At 38.2% G+C, this 18,981-nt stretch overlaps 1 long non-coding RNA gene across 1 annotated transcript; it reads left to right on the top strand.

The window, feature by feature from the left end:
• Positions 1 to 10,118: 10,118 nt before the first annotated feature.
• On the top strand, positions 10,119 to 12,510 carry LOC131257417 (uncharacterized). Its single transcript, XR_009177380.1, has 3 exons — positions 10,119 to 10,239; positions 11,397 to 12,146; positions 12,424 to 12,510. It is a non-coding gene; the product is annotated as an uncharacterized LOC131257417 (long non-coding RNA).
• The last annotated feature ends 6,471 nt before the right edge of the window (positions 12,511 to 18,981 follow it).

Below are 18,981 nucleotides of genomic sequence, written 5' to 3'. Positions count from 1 at the left end.
TACACTCATTCACATTCCAAACCAAAAGAAACTTCATGCATTTCATGTACCAAAATCATCACAATACATGAGATATAGTTTCACATGAGTCATGACAGAAGATGCATGTGAGCTAATTTACCAAAGCTTTAAACACTAAACATACTAACAACCAAACAAGTCTACTAAGGCTAGTATAAAGGAAGACTAACAGTAAAGCAAACTAAGAGACGACTACACATGTGACTAGTCGTCTAAATCCGGCTGGGCCTCCTCTTCTTCTTCCTGATCTCCCCCTTCACCACTGCCCTCATCTTCACTGCCTTCCTCACCACTTCCTTCTTCTTCGTCGCCACACTTCCTCACCTTCACCTTCCTCGGCATTATCACTTTCTTCTTCTGTATCATCACTCTGCCCCTCAAGGCGGGCTTGGCGTTGCCTTTGGCCAATGCACATGTTGTCAAGCGTGTTTTCGCTGATAATGTGGATCGGGGCGACGTCCTTCATTTGGAGTCGGAAACAATAGTGGTGGGCAATTTTCCAAATCAATTGACCAAAAGGGAGCAAGGAACTTTCTCTCTCAGACCGCACAGTGCGGATTATCTCGGATAGGACAAGAGTAGGCAGGCATACTTTCTCTCCTTGCCCGACTCTGAATAAGAAATCCACCATGAATCTTGTGCATTCGATGCAGTTACTCCACCTAGGATACACGTTATACGTGCATATGTGATGGAGTAGGTGGAAGTCGGTCGTCATCTTGGACGAAGCGAGGCTATTTCTCCGCCTCCAACGCTCGAGTCGGCCGCATAGGAAATGTGTACGAAGTCTTTTTGCTCGCTTTTACTAGCGAGGTTCTTCTCACTGGCGTGTACCACACCTCTTTCAACTCCCATAATGCGGGCAATCTCGTCCACACCAACTATGATCTCCTGCCTTCCTAGAGGGATAGTAAACTGGAGAGGTTTCAATAGTGGATTCCGAATGAGGGCGTAAAAGGTGCGCACGGTGTGTTCACTCGCATGAGTGTTCCCTTCAAATATGGGACCCCACCCATTATCCAGGAGAAAATCGATGGATGGATACATCCCAAACATCTTCTCATCGACATGTGCCTCAAATACGACCTTACGGTTGCAGAACTTACAAAGGTCGACGTTTGGCAATAGCGATCTCTCCAACGGAATCTGAGGATCGAGGTCCCGCTTGGACCTCCGTTCACGCTCGGCACTCGTACTGGCTTCGGCATCCGCCCTCCTCGTTGTACGGCGTGGTCGGCTCGGCCCAGCCTCATCTGGGGCCACTCTCTTCTTTCCCATGAGAGAAAGGAGCATAGAGATCGAGAAGATGGCATCGACAACCTCAAAGAAAGCCATTAAAAGTGTAGGAAACTTGGGAAATGAGATGGGTATGTAGATTTTGAGATTTTGAGACACAAAGATGTGTTTGTGTACTCAAATGGGAAGAAACAAGGAAGATGGAAGGTGGTAATAGATGGGTTTTTTGAGGAAAATGGTAGAGATGATGTAAAGTATGGAAGAAGATGGAAGATTGATGTGAAAAGTAGAAGAAGGTGGTGTCTTGAATGTATGGAAGGGGGTTTGAGAGGGAAATGGGGGGTTTTTGGAGGGTTTAGAAGGCTAGGAATTGTGTGAAATGGCAAAAGGAGAGGTGAGGGGGGTCAAATAGAGGCCCCACACGTGTGACATGGCCCACCTGACCGGGCGGTGGGCGGTGCGCCGCCGACTAGGCGGTGCCGTCGCCCGGACTCTGGTCTGATCGCGGTGGCTCCGCCTGGGGGCGGTGTCCACCCTTCCCCTGGGGTGCCGAAAACACGTGAGACCCCCCTTAGGTCCCTCTGTAAATTACGGTGTGGCCCCCACAATGGTTTGAGATACTTTCGGACTATAACTCGTACACATTCACCCTTTTGGTGTGTTTTGAGTGTAGGATTCACTAAATTACCATCCAAACCCATCAATTGATTGTCTAAGATGGGGTTGGGATCATTTTATATGATCTTATACGCGTACAGGATGAAATTCAATGGTTAATTTCACCTGTCGGCGAAATTGGGAATCCTACGACTGTTTCTACATTGTATCGCTCCCTCCTAGATCAAAGTACGTCAGTGTGCATCATGTTACTATAACCCAGGTCTAGTTTAATCTAAATCATGCTTTGATACCAACTTGTAACGCCCTGAAAATCGGAGGTCGAGCAGAAGCTCGGCTACCGAGTTCCAACGCATCACTTATGCAACATAGATAATGATGATTAAATGTTGTCCGTATTAGTGCATTAAACATGAGTGAGATTATACCAAAACAACATATCATACTACAGAGACAGTTAATTTATGCAAGCAGAAGACTGTGATAAGTATATAAAGCATATAAGTGATTGTAAGCTTCAGAGCATGAACATGATACCAGGTTAAATAGTTACATGTATAATTCTAAAATATATAACATGATGAAATGTAATGTCCTCTATGCATATCCCTGTAGCCCCGATGTGCAACTCCAGGTCTACATAGACCCACCAGAAAGTTGCATGTAGGAGAATTCCTCATCATCGTAAAAGTCAGGCTCTACTTCGTATGCATTGCCACCATCTGCAACTAAAACAGAGTCTGGTTGGTGTTTTAAAACACCGTCCCAGAGTGAGAGTGAGTGATCAACTTAGTGGAGCTATAAGGCAAAGGTTAACATGTTATCAGTTCAGTCAAGTAGTAATGACAAAGCAATACAACAAGCATTCCTAAGTACTCCATTTAATGCAAGGATTATATGTATTGATGATGTATGCCCTCACCTGCACTCCCTTTGTGACATCATTTCACGATCGCGGCATGCACCCCTTCCTCTGTGCTCAACTCCAATGTCGAAGGCACATGCAATACGGTGCATGTACATGATTAGCCAAGTTCTTAATTAGTCTTATTCATATAGCAGGTTGGGAAACTAAGACACCTCCCTTTATATCATTAACCCAAACAATGATCCATCTAGGGTCGTCAACCCTAGTTAATCTCATACGATAGCAGTTCTAGGTCGCTACGAGGAGGCTCGTCACCATCAGCGCAGGCCTAGTTTATACTCGAAGTAACTACGGAAAGGCTTATCTCCATAGCGTAGTCCTAGTGTATACTCGAGGTCACTACGAGAGGCTCATCACCTAATCATAGGCCAACAGCTCGAATACAATGTCCCATACCACCGTATTCGGATCACGAGTTTGGTTTGCTCACTGGACACTACAGGAGGCTCGTCGCCCCAGCGTAGGCCGACAGCTCGACCATGGTGTCCCATACCACCATGTCCAGCTCATGAGTCTTAGCGGATCGAGGTACCAAGGTTAAACGGGCTTTACATTGGTAAGTTGGTACCTTAGATTCAAGCAGTAGCATCCATACATGGTGAATATACATTAGGCCAATCAGGTTACTTAACAAGCTCGACTGGTACGAGCGCACGTTGAATTAATCGACATGGAGTGCGTAAGCACTCCTGTGGCCTAACCACTGTCGATAATCACCGTACGACTTGGATTCATTGAATGTATCCGTCGTGGCTAAAACAATTCGACCACCGATCGTAAACCGTTACCGATTGCCTGGACTACATCGTAGCCCCATTCACACTTCAAAACAATAACATTCACATGTGATAGTCAAAGACAGCATGTGACAACCAATCCAAAAATAAATCTCATTTGAGCATTTTAACAAACACATAGTGTGCATGTTAACATACATAGGCATTTCATCCATAAATCACGTAATAGTAAGATAGGTTACATAAAGGAAACTGTAACTATAGATAAGGGAATTGAGAATCCTATCTCAATGCCCTCATCAAATACATTACAATAAGCATTTTCTTATTCAGGCATTTTATCAAACACTTAGCCTACACATATCAACATACCTGTAATATATTAGTTAAAATATATATTATAGCAAATCTTTCCACATAGGAGTTGCCACACGTACAACAATCATATATTCCCAATCAAAAATCATGGCAAGCATAAATCATAATTCCATACTCATTCAGACATTTCAACAAATACATGGAATGCATTTAAAATCAACATAATTTACATATATGTGTAATATACGGAAAACATCGTATCTAAGCATATGTGATAGCAATCAAGTCAGACATAAATCATTGCTGACATTAAAAGCCTTGAAAATCATAACCTAAACGTTTATAGTCCGTACCTTCCGCCGGTAGACTCGTATCGAGCTCAGTTTGAACAATACGTCTCTGTCTACGGCACAACGGCTACCTATAGCATGAAATAGGTTAGCTATTTCGCCAGTTACTCTATCTGGATACCTAAAACAGATTAGGGTTAGGATTTCTTACCCAACAACGGAGTCAAAATCACCGGAATAACGATACAGGTAGGATGATTTGGCATGTGGAGCGGTAGGATCGAATCCCAGGAACTCTCTCTCACTTTCTCTCACTTCTCCTCACTTTTTCCTTCTCTTTTTCCTCTCTTCTCTCTCCTAGGGTTTGAAATTCGTATAGAATGAGAGAGGGGTGGGTTTAGGTCCTTATATAGGCCCAAAACTGATGAAAATAGCCCCAGGGCCATGGCATACTTAGGTTATAACCAAAGAGTGGTTGTTTCGGTCCAACGGAGCTCATCTGGAGGCCCATTTCCTGCATACGGTCTGGGGAAAGTTCTCTGACATTGGATCTAGGTTAAATTAAGTTTTCAGTCCGATCGGATTTATGGATCGACCGCGGAGGTCCAGTTTCAGTTCAATGGTCACCGGTACTCGATCAGGGCCACAAGTGTACTGACATGTGTTGAAAATTTTCCCTGATCCGAGGGTGTAATTGGGTGAGAATCTGACGGTATAAACTCTTAAATTTGGCCTGTAAGTGAACGGCCTAAATCACTTAAGTTTGAGTTCATTTCCTAAAGATATCCGCGCTTCTCACACACTCTGCTCCGGGCTCAAGTTGTGCATTTCTGGAGACTATTGGGACTTGATTTCTGAGATGGTTGTCAAGCCCAGTAAGGCGGTCATAATCATATAGTTTCGCGTTAATCGGACTTTCGACGCGCGGTCCAGGTCCGATACGAAGTTTCAGTGTGCTCTCGAGAGCAACTGGGTTTTGAGATTGGTCCTACGTTTTTAGGTAATGTAGCATTAGCGATTCTACTAGTTTTGGGTCTTACAGATCGTATAGAAAGCAGTTCAAGCTAATCTACCGATTAATTTTGTTTAGTGCTTAATTACTTTTCGTCTAATTTCTAAAGGATTCGGTCCTTAGTGATTTTTGGTGAGGTGGTACTCGGGTCTTTGTACGGATTTTTTCGAGACATTACAGCAGTGGTATTTCCGCAGTTCTTTGCTTCTTTGGTGGTATTTTTTTAGGGGTTTTAGGGTTTTTTGTAGGTGACGCTGTTCATGAAGAAGCATGGAGTGGTGCGTGCAGAGGAAGATGCAGAGACGCTTTACAGAAGCATAGATCTCGCGTCATCGATTATACAGAGGAAATTGAGGAAGATAAAGGAGAAGGATTCTAATCATGGACGGCACATGAAAGGGTTTAACCGGTTGAAGGTCCAGGATCCGGATCCAGTGGCTCTTGCAGTAGAGGAGGATGAGAATCTTGATTTGGTTCCTCAAGAAGGGGACAGAGACGTCCTCAAGTAGAAGGAGAAATGTAAGTGCACACATGGATGATGTTAGATCCACTCATCAGCCTTCTCTGCTAAATACATGCCGTTAAAAAATAATTAAAAAAAATAAAAAAATGGGGCTGATCTAATATTGGTAGGGGCACATGCGTGTTCTTTCTCTATTGCAATCTTCGAGCTTTTCTTTGACATCTATTGTCAGATTGCTTATGTTCATCCATTCAGAACTTGATCCATTCAGAACTTGATGTCAAATGCAGGGAACTGAAATGCAGCTTGGGATGGCTGTTGAAAGCCAAAAGGCTACTTTGTCTGTAAGGAGGAGGTTGGCATGTGAGCAAGTGAGTTATTTTGCTCAGGTCAGTATTTAAACCATAATGTTCTTTACCTGCTCCAAGTAAAACATGAAATTTGCACTTATTTTTTTCTTTGCACTTCTCTTTCTTGGAATATATTTTCCCTGTATCATTGGTAATTTGTTTCTAATCAAATGAGAAAAAAAGAAAAGAAAAAAGAAGAAGAATTGTTTCAGTTTGACCACCACTTTTTAAGCAGTGGGGTCTCATATACTTAGGGTGCGCTTACATGCAGAGAGAAAGAGAGTCGGGTTTCAACAGTGTGCAACAATGCCCACTTTTTCCTATGTTGTGGCCCACTCGAGCTTTAGATCAGCCTTATTTTTTTGGGCTGACACTGTAACATAAACCAGTGAAATAGATGTATGATGTGGATGTGATGCAGTCATCATGGTGGGGCTCACAGTGTCTTTGTTGCACGCCCCCTCATACCATGCTCATGTGTGGGCTACACACAAAGGAAGAGAAGTGGGAAAGGGCAACTCTCATCAATGAATTGAAAGGACAAGCTACCCCTCAGTTGAAGGGTCAGCCACAAAAAAAAAAAAAAAAAAAAAAAAACCTACTTTTTAATGCTACTCACAGCGACTAATTGCAGGGGTAAAATTGGGCAAATGCTACTCCCATTATATATGGTAGAGATGTAAGTCACTAATACCAGTAACAATGTCCACCGAAGTGGAATTGAGTCTGTTCAGGCATGCTTTGATTCCTAATGCTGTCATAGCAAACTGTGGCAGAACTGGGAAAGGTAAAAACAGAGATCATGGGGTAGAAACATCAGCCATGTCTAGCAAGAACAAATACAAACTAATGTTGCACAATACCTTAAAATTAATGTTGAAGGTTCCTTTCTTACAAGTTTGTTCAGAAACTGGTGCAATGGATCCTCTTATGAATGCATATGTTGATCGGATGCAAGCTACAACAAGGGTAACTTTGTCGACACCTCATGTCTTGGTTGTGTTATTACTTGATCAATCAAAAATAAGCAGTGGCGTCTTACCTGTTGCCATGTTTTCTTGAATACAATTTTGTTAATTCCATGAAAAACTTGGGTGGGACTGGGGTCATTTCGGTTGCAAGGCCTATAAAGCTCATGCTGTGATGCCCCCAAGTTCTTTGCTCTTTTCTTTTGGGTAAATGCTAACTTTCCATCCCTAAAGCAAGAGAAAAAAATCCAGCCAGCTAAGAGTATCCATAGACACACACAAGTTCTGCACAATCAATAGGTTGATGGTTCGTTGAAATTTCTGAAGAATTTCTCCTTCTATTTTGTATCAGTGTGGGGTTCTGGCACCAAAAGAGTGAAAGTTGATCAAGATGTAGAAGGAAGGAACCCCATGTAGGTGAAGGGACAACTACGAGTCTAGAACAACATACAGCTTCTACATCACTAGAACCTAATGCAAGCTCATCCAATATGGCTGCCATTGATAGAACTGACAAGGCTGGTGTTAATCAGCTTCCAAACGAAATGCGTGAAATGAAAATCAGAGATGACAAAGCCAACCACCATGATGTTAAGGTGCATTTTCTTTTTTCTTTATTTTTCTTTTTCTTTTTATCTAGGTATCTTTGTATGTGGGGTTATTAGATCAATACCTGTCAATGGCGTTTTCTTTTTGTTCATTGTATTGTATAAAAAAGGAGATTTTTTTTTTTATTTAATAGAGAACTAATGTAAAGCCATTGATCATTTCGACCACAACTTCATACTTAAATGTCGATTTATGATGAAAGTTTATCTGATGGGATTCAAAATGGTTGCAAAGATCATGGTAATTAGCCATGGAAGAGTGGACCAAAGCGAGCCTCAAAACAACAATTTGCAGTAAAGGCTCCTAATGGTGAAAAAAGGATTTCCTCCAAGCGGTAAATTTCTCAGTTTGGTTTTATCTAAGTGAGATGAAGTCATTCAAATTTTACTTTTCTTTTCATCTGTTGGTATTAGATTTACATGTCATGGATTCTTGATTTTAACCATTGTGCCAGATATTCTCTGATTCATGTTCTACCCCATGCCTGATTAGTTTAGTTTTTAGAGCGACGACTAACATGGATCTTGCCTTGGTGTTGTTATTCAATTCAGGGAATGCTCTCTATCTTTATTGCCAACTTCATATATGCTGAACTTGTAGAAATTTGGGTTTCTGCACATCATCATTCTTCTTTTAGACACCCTTTGTAATTCATCAAGAAGCACTGACATGACTACTTAACAGGTTTACGGTTTTGATATAAATCCCAGGGCAGTCAAAGTTGCTCGTATTAATTTATACTTAAATGCTTTGGATGAAAATGGGCTTCCTTTCTATGATGGAGAGAAGAAAACTTTGCTTGATAGGGTGGAGTTCCATGAATTTGATTTTGTAATGGTTTCAATTCCTTTATGGATCTTCTTTCATGGATTGATATTCTTCTTTAATATTAATAAAGATTAATATCCACTGTCTTGAAATGTCTCTCTCAAAATCTCATCATATGTTCTTTTTATTTTCTTCTTTTTCTACATGAAGATAAAAAGGGAAACCAGCAACTTTTTTCAATTTGAAAACCTGGGTCCTTTTCTTTTCTATTCCTAGATTGATTTGGTGGTTTCTCTTTCCTTATTTGTTTTTATTTATTATTTTTTTCCATGTGTTGCAGCAGCTTTTTTCAGCATTAGGCCTCCTACTATGGAAATCTTCCCTTCATGGCCAATGAGATACCAGCAGACTCAAAGGGTAGGTAGTTTCTCCTCTTTGACTCTCTCTCATGTGGTTTTCTTCTCTTTTGGTTAGAAAATCTTGAAATTGAAGGACCTTCTCCATGTTTTTCATGCTTCTGATCTGGTTTTCAAGCACCTCATTTGAAATTCCAGACGCATGTGCACACATCTTTGGTGCATCTCTCTCCACCCTTTTGGCCATTTGAATTCCTGATGTTATACACATTTCCTTGGTGTATAATCTCCACCCTTTGACCATTGTTTCTAATATGGTTTTCTATGCTCCTGAATATGAAAATGGACAAATCTGTTCTTGTCATTATATGATTTTGATGTCCTTGAGAGGATTGCAATGTCCATTTGAATTCCTGGTGCATGTACACATTTCTTTGGTGTATAATCACTTCCCTTTTGACCATTGTCTGTAATATGTGTTTTTGGGTATGAAGGTGGAGTACTACATGCTGTCCACACTGGACTGCATGGATAGGTAGGTCACACCTTCAACAAAATGAACAGACGACACGATTATACAACATATTCATCAAAATGGGTCCCATAATGTGTTTTAGCTTGTTCTTTCTATGAATTTGGCTTCTTCTTTTTTCTAAACATGTACCGATTGCATGCATTTTGTTAGTAATTGGCATCCACCCATACATGGTATCTATTTCTTTTTTATGTTGTTCTATGATTGGACTGGTTCCTTCTTTCCTGGCAGGCATTCTGATATCAATCTGGTCGAGTTGGGAAAGGAAGCAGTGAATGAAGATGATAGAGTTGTCTTGTTGGAGGGCGGTGTCAAACCTGATTCTTCTAAAGTTCACAACCCATCTGTTGCATCACAGCTTGTCAGGTTTGCTCCATAAAGCAATGGACTTCCTAAAATCAGATTTTAAGCTTTTCTCTTTTATCCTAGCTATCCAAGTCTCATCTGCTTGTGTATTTTGGAGCTGTTTAGATTCTTTCTTATGGATGATTCATACTTGCTTGAGAATCCATTGGTACTGAGAGCCCTGTAAGTGAAACGATCTTCAAATTTTGGGACTGCAAACACTTCATTTTAATTGGCAGGTAGAGGTTTCTAAACTAAATGTGGAAGTGAGCCGACTTCAGAATCAGGCAAGATTTATAGCATTTTCTTTCATTTGTACAGAATTAGGCTTTTATTGCTGCTGTTGTTGTTAGCAATATCAGTGCCATTTTGTGTTTTTCAAATTACTGACCATTGGCTTCCTGACACACTATATAATATTTCAAGTTTTTTTTTTTTTTTTTTTCAAATTAGTGGACTGAGCCATATTGACTGAAGTTGTATACAAGTCATGCAGTTGAATGAGTTAAAGAAAATTTTGAGTGATGTGGGTTGAAACATCAACTTGGGTGGCAAATTTAGCGAATCCACCAAGAAGAGTCATGTTGATGATCCCATTGATAGTGAGCGAAGAGAGAGTAAAGAAGCTATGCTTCATGCATGAACCTCTTATGAGAAGTATGCCTGGGGTCAAGATGAACTTCAGGTCTGTTAGCTCTGTTTCATGAAATTGCTTTCTTTATCACTTCCATGAAAATCATTCTCTCTTATCTTAAATATCCTCACGTTAATGTTTTTTTGACATGAGACTTTTCTAATATGATTTTTTAGCATTAGAGTTTAAGAAGAATCTATGCATGCACTGCAAAAACACAAAACACTGCTCTCTACATATAATCTCTCTACATTGAATACATGTTAGAAACACACGAGAGAGAGAGAGAGAGAGAGAGAGAGAGAGAGAGAGAGAGAGAGAGAGAGAGAGAGAGAGAGAGAGAAATTTTCTATTCTCTTAATAATTTTCAATTTTTTTGGGTTAAAAAAAAATAAAATCAGATGAGACGGGTCCATATTGTCCAATGCAACTTGATGCACTCCGTATTATATGTTTTTGGGCTTGACTACACACCCTATCATATCGATATCTAGCAGCATAAGCTTGGTGGCAATCTAAGAAGGTGGTTGGAAGGGCATTGGTCTTACATCCAACAACCCTTGCCAACTTGGCTACCCACCATTCAAGATTGACAACATAATCTCACATTTTGCTAAATTAATTTTGAGACCTGAGACCATCTAGAAGAATCTTGAGATCATATTGGCGTCAATACATCCATAAAAGCACCCTTTTGAATTTATTTTCAATTTTCTTTCATTTTCCACTTTTTTTAAAAAAATAAAAATAAATTTCAACATGGAGAAGCTTAAAAACTTAAGTTAGAATAGCTCTATGCATATTTTGGGAATCAAAATACAAGATTTGAGTGGGGTTCGACAAATTAAAATGGAATTGACCATTGTGGGGAAAGTGGAGAAGTGGGCAGACCATTACCTTTTTTTTTTTTTTCCCTTTTATTTTTCCATTATTTTTGAAAGTTAATCATTATTTGTTATATTTCAATGTAGTGGGCCCTAATCCACAACTTCATGCTTGGTTTGTATTAGATTAAGGTCTATTTGGTTGACGTTCATCTGGCCAAGCTGACAAACAACATTCTTATCAAAGAATTGTTTGAATTGTTTGATGCACCATTGAATTCTTGTTAGAAAACACATAAAAAGGATAGATTCTGGTGTTTTACATTTTTCCTATTTTCCTGATGATTTTTCAAATTTATAGCCTAAAAAGATTGTCCGATACAGGTCCAATATGCCTCACATCATATCAGTTTTTGGGCCTAACCTATATGTTCCACGACATCGATATTCAGAACCTTTCCTTGAAATCCCTTATAGAACCTGCCAGTCTAACCATTTCCATCATTTTACTTAGAGCCTCAACTACCACCACAAGGAGGAAAGGAGATGAAGGATCCCCTTGCTTAGACCCTGGAACGCCCAAAGTATCCTTTTGATGATGGACCTTTATGAAATTACATCTAAAAACCTAAAACTTTGTTGAATTTATGGGCTTTTCATTTCCCTTTTTAATCTACTTATAGAATTAGCATCTTTTTGTAATGTTCCCTCTGTTACATGTCCTACATTGCAGTACTACTTTCTATATTAATAGTTGTGATTAACTATACATTTTTATTGACGGATGCAGCTGTTTTTTTTTTTTTTTTCTGGCTTGACTTACCCTGGTCTGTCTTGGCTCTTGATTCAGTTCTAGTTCTGAACTTCTAAAATATGGAAGTGAGCTACAGCTCAAGGTTACTGATGTTTAGCTTTCTCCAAGCACCGATGATGTTTTTACTTTTTACTGCAAAAACTATTGTTCTTTTACCATTCATGTAAAGCCTGACGCAGCCAATATGTTATGTACTTCTTGTCTCAGCCATTGACAAAGGATGGCGTTAAAAGCTTTAGTGGTCTGGGAGCAACCTTAGTGGATTCTCTTGATGCATTGTACATTATGGGTCTACACCAGCAGTTCCAAAAAGCCAGAGAGTGAGTTTTAACTTGTGCATCTGCTTTCTTTTTAAATGAACCATTGATTCCACTATCCATATAAAAGACATTGGATACCTTCTAAGACTGAAGATTCTATGTAGCAAAGGCTTATTGAGTCTGAAATAGTAAGCATTCAAATTTCCTTTATAATTTTCCCTTACCAGTTTTGTAGTATCAATTAAGCATGTAGTTCCCAACAACTTCAGAACCATGCTCAAATAACTAGATTACTGTTGTTGATTTGGTCTTAATTCATATTGTCTCTTCAAGTCAGGTGGGTTGCAAATTCATTGGATTTCAACAAGGATTATGAGGCTAGCATTTTTTAGACAACCATAAGGTTGCATTATATGGTTTGATTTTTAGGGTTAGTGTAATTCATCTTCTTTCCATATGGAAAGAAGTCTTGTGGCTTATGAGTGTTCTTATCATAATAACACTAGTTGATAGACAGCTAACATGATGTCTGTCACTTCAGCTTACACATTGTCTCTATGTTTAATGGATCCCAAAGTTGTTGGTGGGCTTCCAAGTGCATATGATCTCTCGGGGGACAAAGTATTTCTTGAAAAGGCTAAAGTTATTGCAGATAGGTTGCTACCTGCATGGGATACAGCTTCCGGGATTCCTTACAACAGAATTAACTTGTCTCACAGGAATCCATGTAATCAGGGATGGACAGGGGTATTTGAACTTCTTCCCTCCACTTGCATGTTTTTTTTTTCTTGTTATGGAACGTCATTGAGAGGCCTAGGCACTTGATTTTGGATGATGGAATACTGTTGGGTATACAGTTGTTACAGGTATGGGTAACACTAGTCTAGGTACTGGATACAGCCTGACTTGAAGGGACTATTTATCTGCTATGTCTAAGTCTAACACATGCTGGAACTTTCAGATTCCCAATGGAAGAATAAGAAGACAATGCCAAAATCTGACATCCTGAAATCACATGCCTCCATAAGGTAAACCCTATGCAGATTGGGGATATCAAAACGAGGCATCATCTTGATTCTCATATTTACTTACCTTCCATAGAAGTCATGAATAAGCTCTCTTGCTTCAGGAACTAACTACAAGAAATTCCCAAAGCCGATTTTTTCTACCACTTTGCCCTGTCGAAGAAAAACAAATACTTGGGGTAATGATCCATCAACAACTGGCTTGAAAAGTAATAGGACATGATTTCGTAAGTGAATTAACAGATGGTGTATGCATACCTTCAGCTGTGTGCTGTCAAAATAAGCAAGTGATCATGGTCCACCAAAGGTCACAATGTCTTGTGGTGCTATCACCTTTGCATAGTCATTCCCTAGTTTTGGTCCCATTTCCAAAATTGCATGGTCATTCCCCTGTTTCTTCAATCAAAAGATTTGCACATAACATGTTTTCATCAGTCAGTGATTGTTGTCCCTCTTCTATAAGACACAGAACCTGGTGATTGTGATGTTAATTCTATAAGAAAACGAGAAAGTACATCACCTTATTTATCATGTCCATTTTCCTATTTTGTTGCTTTAATCAGTTTGGTCCTCTATTTATAGAACTGTTATTGTCTTCTAATGAAAGGTCTAGTATTCTGAACTAGTCCAAGAACATCATTGCAAGGAACAGAGGAACTGTAAAATGAGGTTGCATTGGTTGCAAAACTCCATCACAGGAACTTGGTAAGGTTGTGGGGTTGCTATACGGAACAACAAGAGAAGCTGCCCATCTATGCCATGTGACATTTTTTAATTATTGTTTCTTTTTAATTATTTGATTTTTCTTGGATCTTCTTAATGACACGTAACATTTTTTTCATATCCTAATTTTTGCATTTTTCTATGGTTGTCTTGAAATCCTATACCTATATTTTCTCAATTTGCTTGCATGTCTCTTAAATTGTTGGATTTTTGTTCGATATATTTCTCGTTTGGTTATTGGTAGAACTAGTTCAGCATCAGCTGACACAGTACCCGACATCTGAGGAATTGAGCCTCAGGAAAATCAAGTTCAAGGCTTTTGATTTGGGAGGACATCAGATTGCACGCAGGGTCTGGAAAGATTTCTATGCGAAGGTCGGATCTATTGCCTTTTTCGTGTTTTTTTTTTTAATAATAATAATAATTATAATTATTATTATTATTATTATTATTATTATTATTAATTGGATGTGATGGTTTTATTTGCAGCCTCCGCGCCTTTTTAGATTATTATTTTTTTAATGTCTTCGTAAGATGTCCCATGCTTGATATCTTTAATTATCTGCTGCAAGTTGTATTCTTCTCTGTACAATCTTCTTTGTTTGCATGTTTTGAGTTATCCTTGAAGTATGGATGTTTGCCTTCTCTCTTTATATTATGTTTGCCTACCCTTTTTTTGTGCATTTTGGTGAATCTTTACTATTGATACAGGCATTTCTCATGTGCTTAAAATTGCATAATATGTTGCTACAATTTTATTGGCTTTTGCTCCTAGTTGCACGGTTTTTTGGGTTTAAAATACTGTACCCAAAAATTAAAGTGGGATGGAAATTGAAAATTTGTGACAGTTTTCAACCACCCCTAATATTTTGCAACGCCCTATTTCAGGAACGGTTTAGAACTGTTCAAAAATTAGAAATTTTGGAACGGTTTTAAATCGTCCCTAATTTTTGCACCCTATTTAGCCATGGTTGAAAACCGTTCCTAAACTTTATTGATTAAAGAGGGATTGTAGTGCAAGTCCATCAAATTTGCTAGCAGCTTCAATCTGTTTTTCCTGTTACCTACTACCTACATATTTTGAATTGGCCTTAATTTTTTTAAAGGATACACTAATGAGTTTATCATCTTTCTGTAAAATTTTAGCCAGAATTGTGATCTATAGAGAATCCTAAAATTAGGATAATAAGGACTATTCAGAAAGAAACAATTTCAAAATAGTATTTACAAAATTAAAAATTTGTATAGAAATTTTCAGATGTTTACTTTTCACTTAATTTTCTCCAAAAGTAGACTCATTCAACTTCGATTGGGCTTTTGAATCATCCCAATCAGAGCTGTACTTTATTAGTTATAATTTTTCCAAGATAGGTAATTTTTGTTGTCCAATGTTGTCTAGCCAAAACATAGGGACTAAAATTCTTAAAATTATTATAGAGTTCAAATTTGTGTTTATAATATGATGTAAAATCTTAATAAGGTCAAATTGAATTTCAACATAAATTTAAAGCAAACCTAATTTTTAGTTTTTTAAGTTTTACTCAAAGAAAATCGAAGTGGCCTAAGTTTGGGTTTCTAATTCCATAAACCTACATATTATGTGGCAACCATAACCCGCAGGTCACTTAATTTAAGACTTATGTTTCTCTTATACCAATTTGTCATATTTTAAAAAACAAAGACTAATTGTGCTTCCCAATCCCAAGTTTTGCGAAGCGACTTGTACACCACGTGTAGTTTAATCACAAAATGTACTTTCAATGATATCACAAGTCATTCATAAGAATGATTTACTTCACAAATAAATATGATTTACGTCACAAATAAATTTCATCCACAACTTTATATCCCACCCATTTGGGTCTCATTCAATTAAAGTAATCAAAAATAAAATACACGTCCAGATTTGCCATACTCAATCAAGAGAAATGCAACTAAAAACTTTAACAAAAAATTTACGAGTTTATAAAAAAAAAAAAATCCAAAATAAATAATCAACATGCTTTAACTAAAAAAAAAAACTAAGACTTTCATTCATTCTAAGCATCTAGTTCTTCCACAGCGAGATAGGGCCATGTGTCCCTAGGGTCCTTTGCTAGCTCAACCGCTTCTTCGTGCTCTTGTGCCAAATGTTAATCATCAGTTATATCTTTTTAATTTTCATCAATAAAGGATAAGTTGATCAAACCCTGTGACAGTTCTCACCAGGGTTCATTTTCATGAAATTCAAGGATAGTAAAAGAAATAAAGGACATATTTAACAGTTATTTATCTTATTAGTGCATGGATGCATGTGTGCATCATGTAAGGGATATATCTACTTGCTTGAGTTGGATAATCGTCAACCTGCATCTGCCCATTAGGGAAGGCTTCCACTATTTCGGTCGGCATCTAGTAACAATTCTACTAGGATTGACATTTCTTCCAAGGATGTCCTGTAGGTTCAACTTATGCAATACATATGGAGAGGTCCCCCAGAATTAACTGTGCTATGAATGCATGATGTTTTGGATTTCACCATTTACTTGTAGATTTGTAGTTATAAACAGATTTGCCAGCACATACATGAATGAAAATAAATAAATAAATAAAATCAGCATGTAGATGTAAGGTAAGAGAGCTCAGACACTACAGTTTCTAAGACGACATTTATAAATCATTGAGTGTAAAAAGGAACTAGGTAGCTCATAGATAACATAACCCAAACAATTATTATATAGCATGTTAATTAAATTACCAATAAACACTATCTTAACTAATCATGTAAAAGGAACAAGTTGGAATCCCTCACCTTAGTATTTGATGAGGTTGATTCTGTTTAAATAGTTGAACCAGAATCAAAAGGATCTAAGAATTTCCTAAATGCAGTATACATGGAGAATTATTAATCGTAAATTCATATGGTGAGGCCCACCTTGGATCGATTGAGGTCATGATCATGTTCTCCACATTTTCAATCTAGATCTAATCCTTGATGCAGGATCTGTAATCACCACTATTAATGTGGGACCCACTTGATCCATCAAAGTGGTCTCTACCATCCCATCGATGTTTTGGATAACCAATCACGAATAATTAATTATAAATTATAAATATAAGTGATCAATTAATTTCAATTCCTAAAATCGGAACATAGGTAGTCTGTTTTTGTCTTGTGTAGGTCGGATTGGCTGATTGTCGATTGGACTGACCGGGCATCGTTCATCAATTCACCCATTTCACTCTGTTGGTCAGGACAGTTGTGACTGTCGGTTGACACGAACTAATGATATGTCGGTTGGACAGACAGAATGCATGATCTATCAAATTAAACTGTTCATCGTATAGATCTGGGTAAAAAAATATGAAAGAAGGTAATGGGAAAATCAACCTCAATCTATAAGTTATTTAATGCAGTGGTGGATATAGATCCTGCCACCTATAGTACAACTGGGAGAGTTCTTACCACTTGGCTAATTGGTTAGTTTATTTATTTTTTAAATATAACATTATTAAAATAATAATAATAATAATAATAATAAAAACATGAGAAGTGTATAGTGTCCTATTTACATACAAAATTTTGGGTTGTTAAATCTTCTACTACACTTTTTTTTTGTCCTTTTAAATCAAACTTTATTGTCTTATGATCTTGACTATTTTATATGTTTTCTCATTCATATTTTTTATTCAGTTCATTATTTCCCATGTAGCTTATTACAGGGGGAGCCATGGGCATTCTTCCAGTATATGATGTCACGGACAAGTCCTCTTTTAGAAGTATCCGCATCTTCTTTTGTTCTTTATTCTGTTTGAATTATCTCATTGCTTTCCTTTTAGATGATATGCTCATGATATTAGTCGACTTATTATATAGGCTGTCCCACGTCACTGGGCCAGACACTAGCTGATGAATATGGTATTAAGTTCTGTAAGACGGTGAGTTGAATTGATATATGTTCTCATGGATCCCATTTTCATCTCTCCACTATGTCAACGATATTTTGATCCACTTCGGAACCCTTTTGTCTACATAGTGCGAAAACAAACTTCAACGTGGAGCAGGTTTTCTTTTCCATTGCTAGAGACATAAAGCAAAGGTATACAACCATTCAAAAATCATAATTTTTCACAAGGATAAAAGGGCCTCTCATATCCTATACTCTTTCCTAGTATCCAACCACCTTTTCAATACCAAGCACCATGGATAGATTCTCTTTTACTGGACAAAGCTTTGATGGTGGTGGTGAAACTAATAATTAACTAGGCTGGCTGGTAGAGAGATGCACCTGACATGTTGTGTACATGATCGTACCATATTTGTTGAGATAGGTTAACTTTTAATGAGTTTTGTTAGTTCATAAGCCAAATGATGGAAACATTCTGTTGTTAAAAAGATGTATTAAATTTGTAAATCTTCGACTTGCCCTGGGAAAGTTCGGCTCGAAGTCCAGCAAGAAATTCCCAAGATCTTTGACTAGTCGAGGGATAGGCTCAACAAGTCGAAGAGTCCTTTGACCAGTCAAAGCTTTGGCTCGACTAGTCGAAGGTTATGCAGATTGTGCGCAGATTCTGCGTGAACTGCGTAAATTTGAGGCGGGTTCTAGGGAGGTACGTAAGTGGGTATTCCCCATATATAAATAGGAGTCCCTAAGGTTATTTTAAGGTATGTTAAGGCTTTCTAAAAGTATTTCAAGGGTTCCTAAAAGGGTTCTAGGGTTTACAAAGGGTGTAGCAAGGGTGAGATTCGAGGTTGTTCGAATTGGGTAAGTCCTCTCACTTTATAATTTCTATTTTCATAGTGAAGATTTGTCGCTTTGTGCCATGATTTTTTCCCGCAAGGATTTTCCATGTCAAATCTTTGTGTTCTCTTATGTTTGTTTGGTGCTCTTGGATTTCTATCCTAGATCCATCTCTTTGTGATTCCGCAGCCCAATCCCCAACAAGTGGAATCAAAGCAATCGTTGGGGCACAGATCTGAGTCTGTAGGATTAGCATCAATGGGAAGTACTAGGTATGATATCGAGAAGTACTCAGGCAAAAATAACTTTGAGTTATGGAAGATCAAGATGATCAGTTCTTTAACCAAGCAAGGTGAGGATGGTGCTCTTGAGCCGAAAAAGTCTATTATGACTGATGATGAATAGAATACCCTTGATAAGAAGGCT

This window comes from Magnolia sinica, chromosome 10 (assembly GCF_029962835.1).
Source record: "Magnolia sinica isolate HGM2019 chromosome 10, MsV1, whole genome shotgun sequence".
Lineage (NCBI taxonomy): Eukaryota > Viridiplantae > Streptophyta > Magnoliopsida > Magnoliales > Magnoliaceae > Magnolia > Magnolia sinica.
This window is presented reverse-complemented; position numbering and strand designations above follow the sequence as displayed.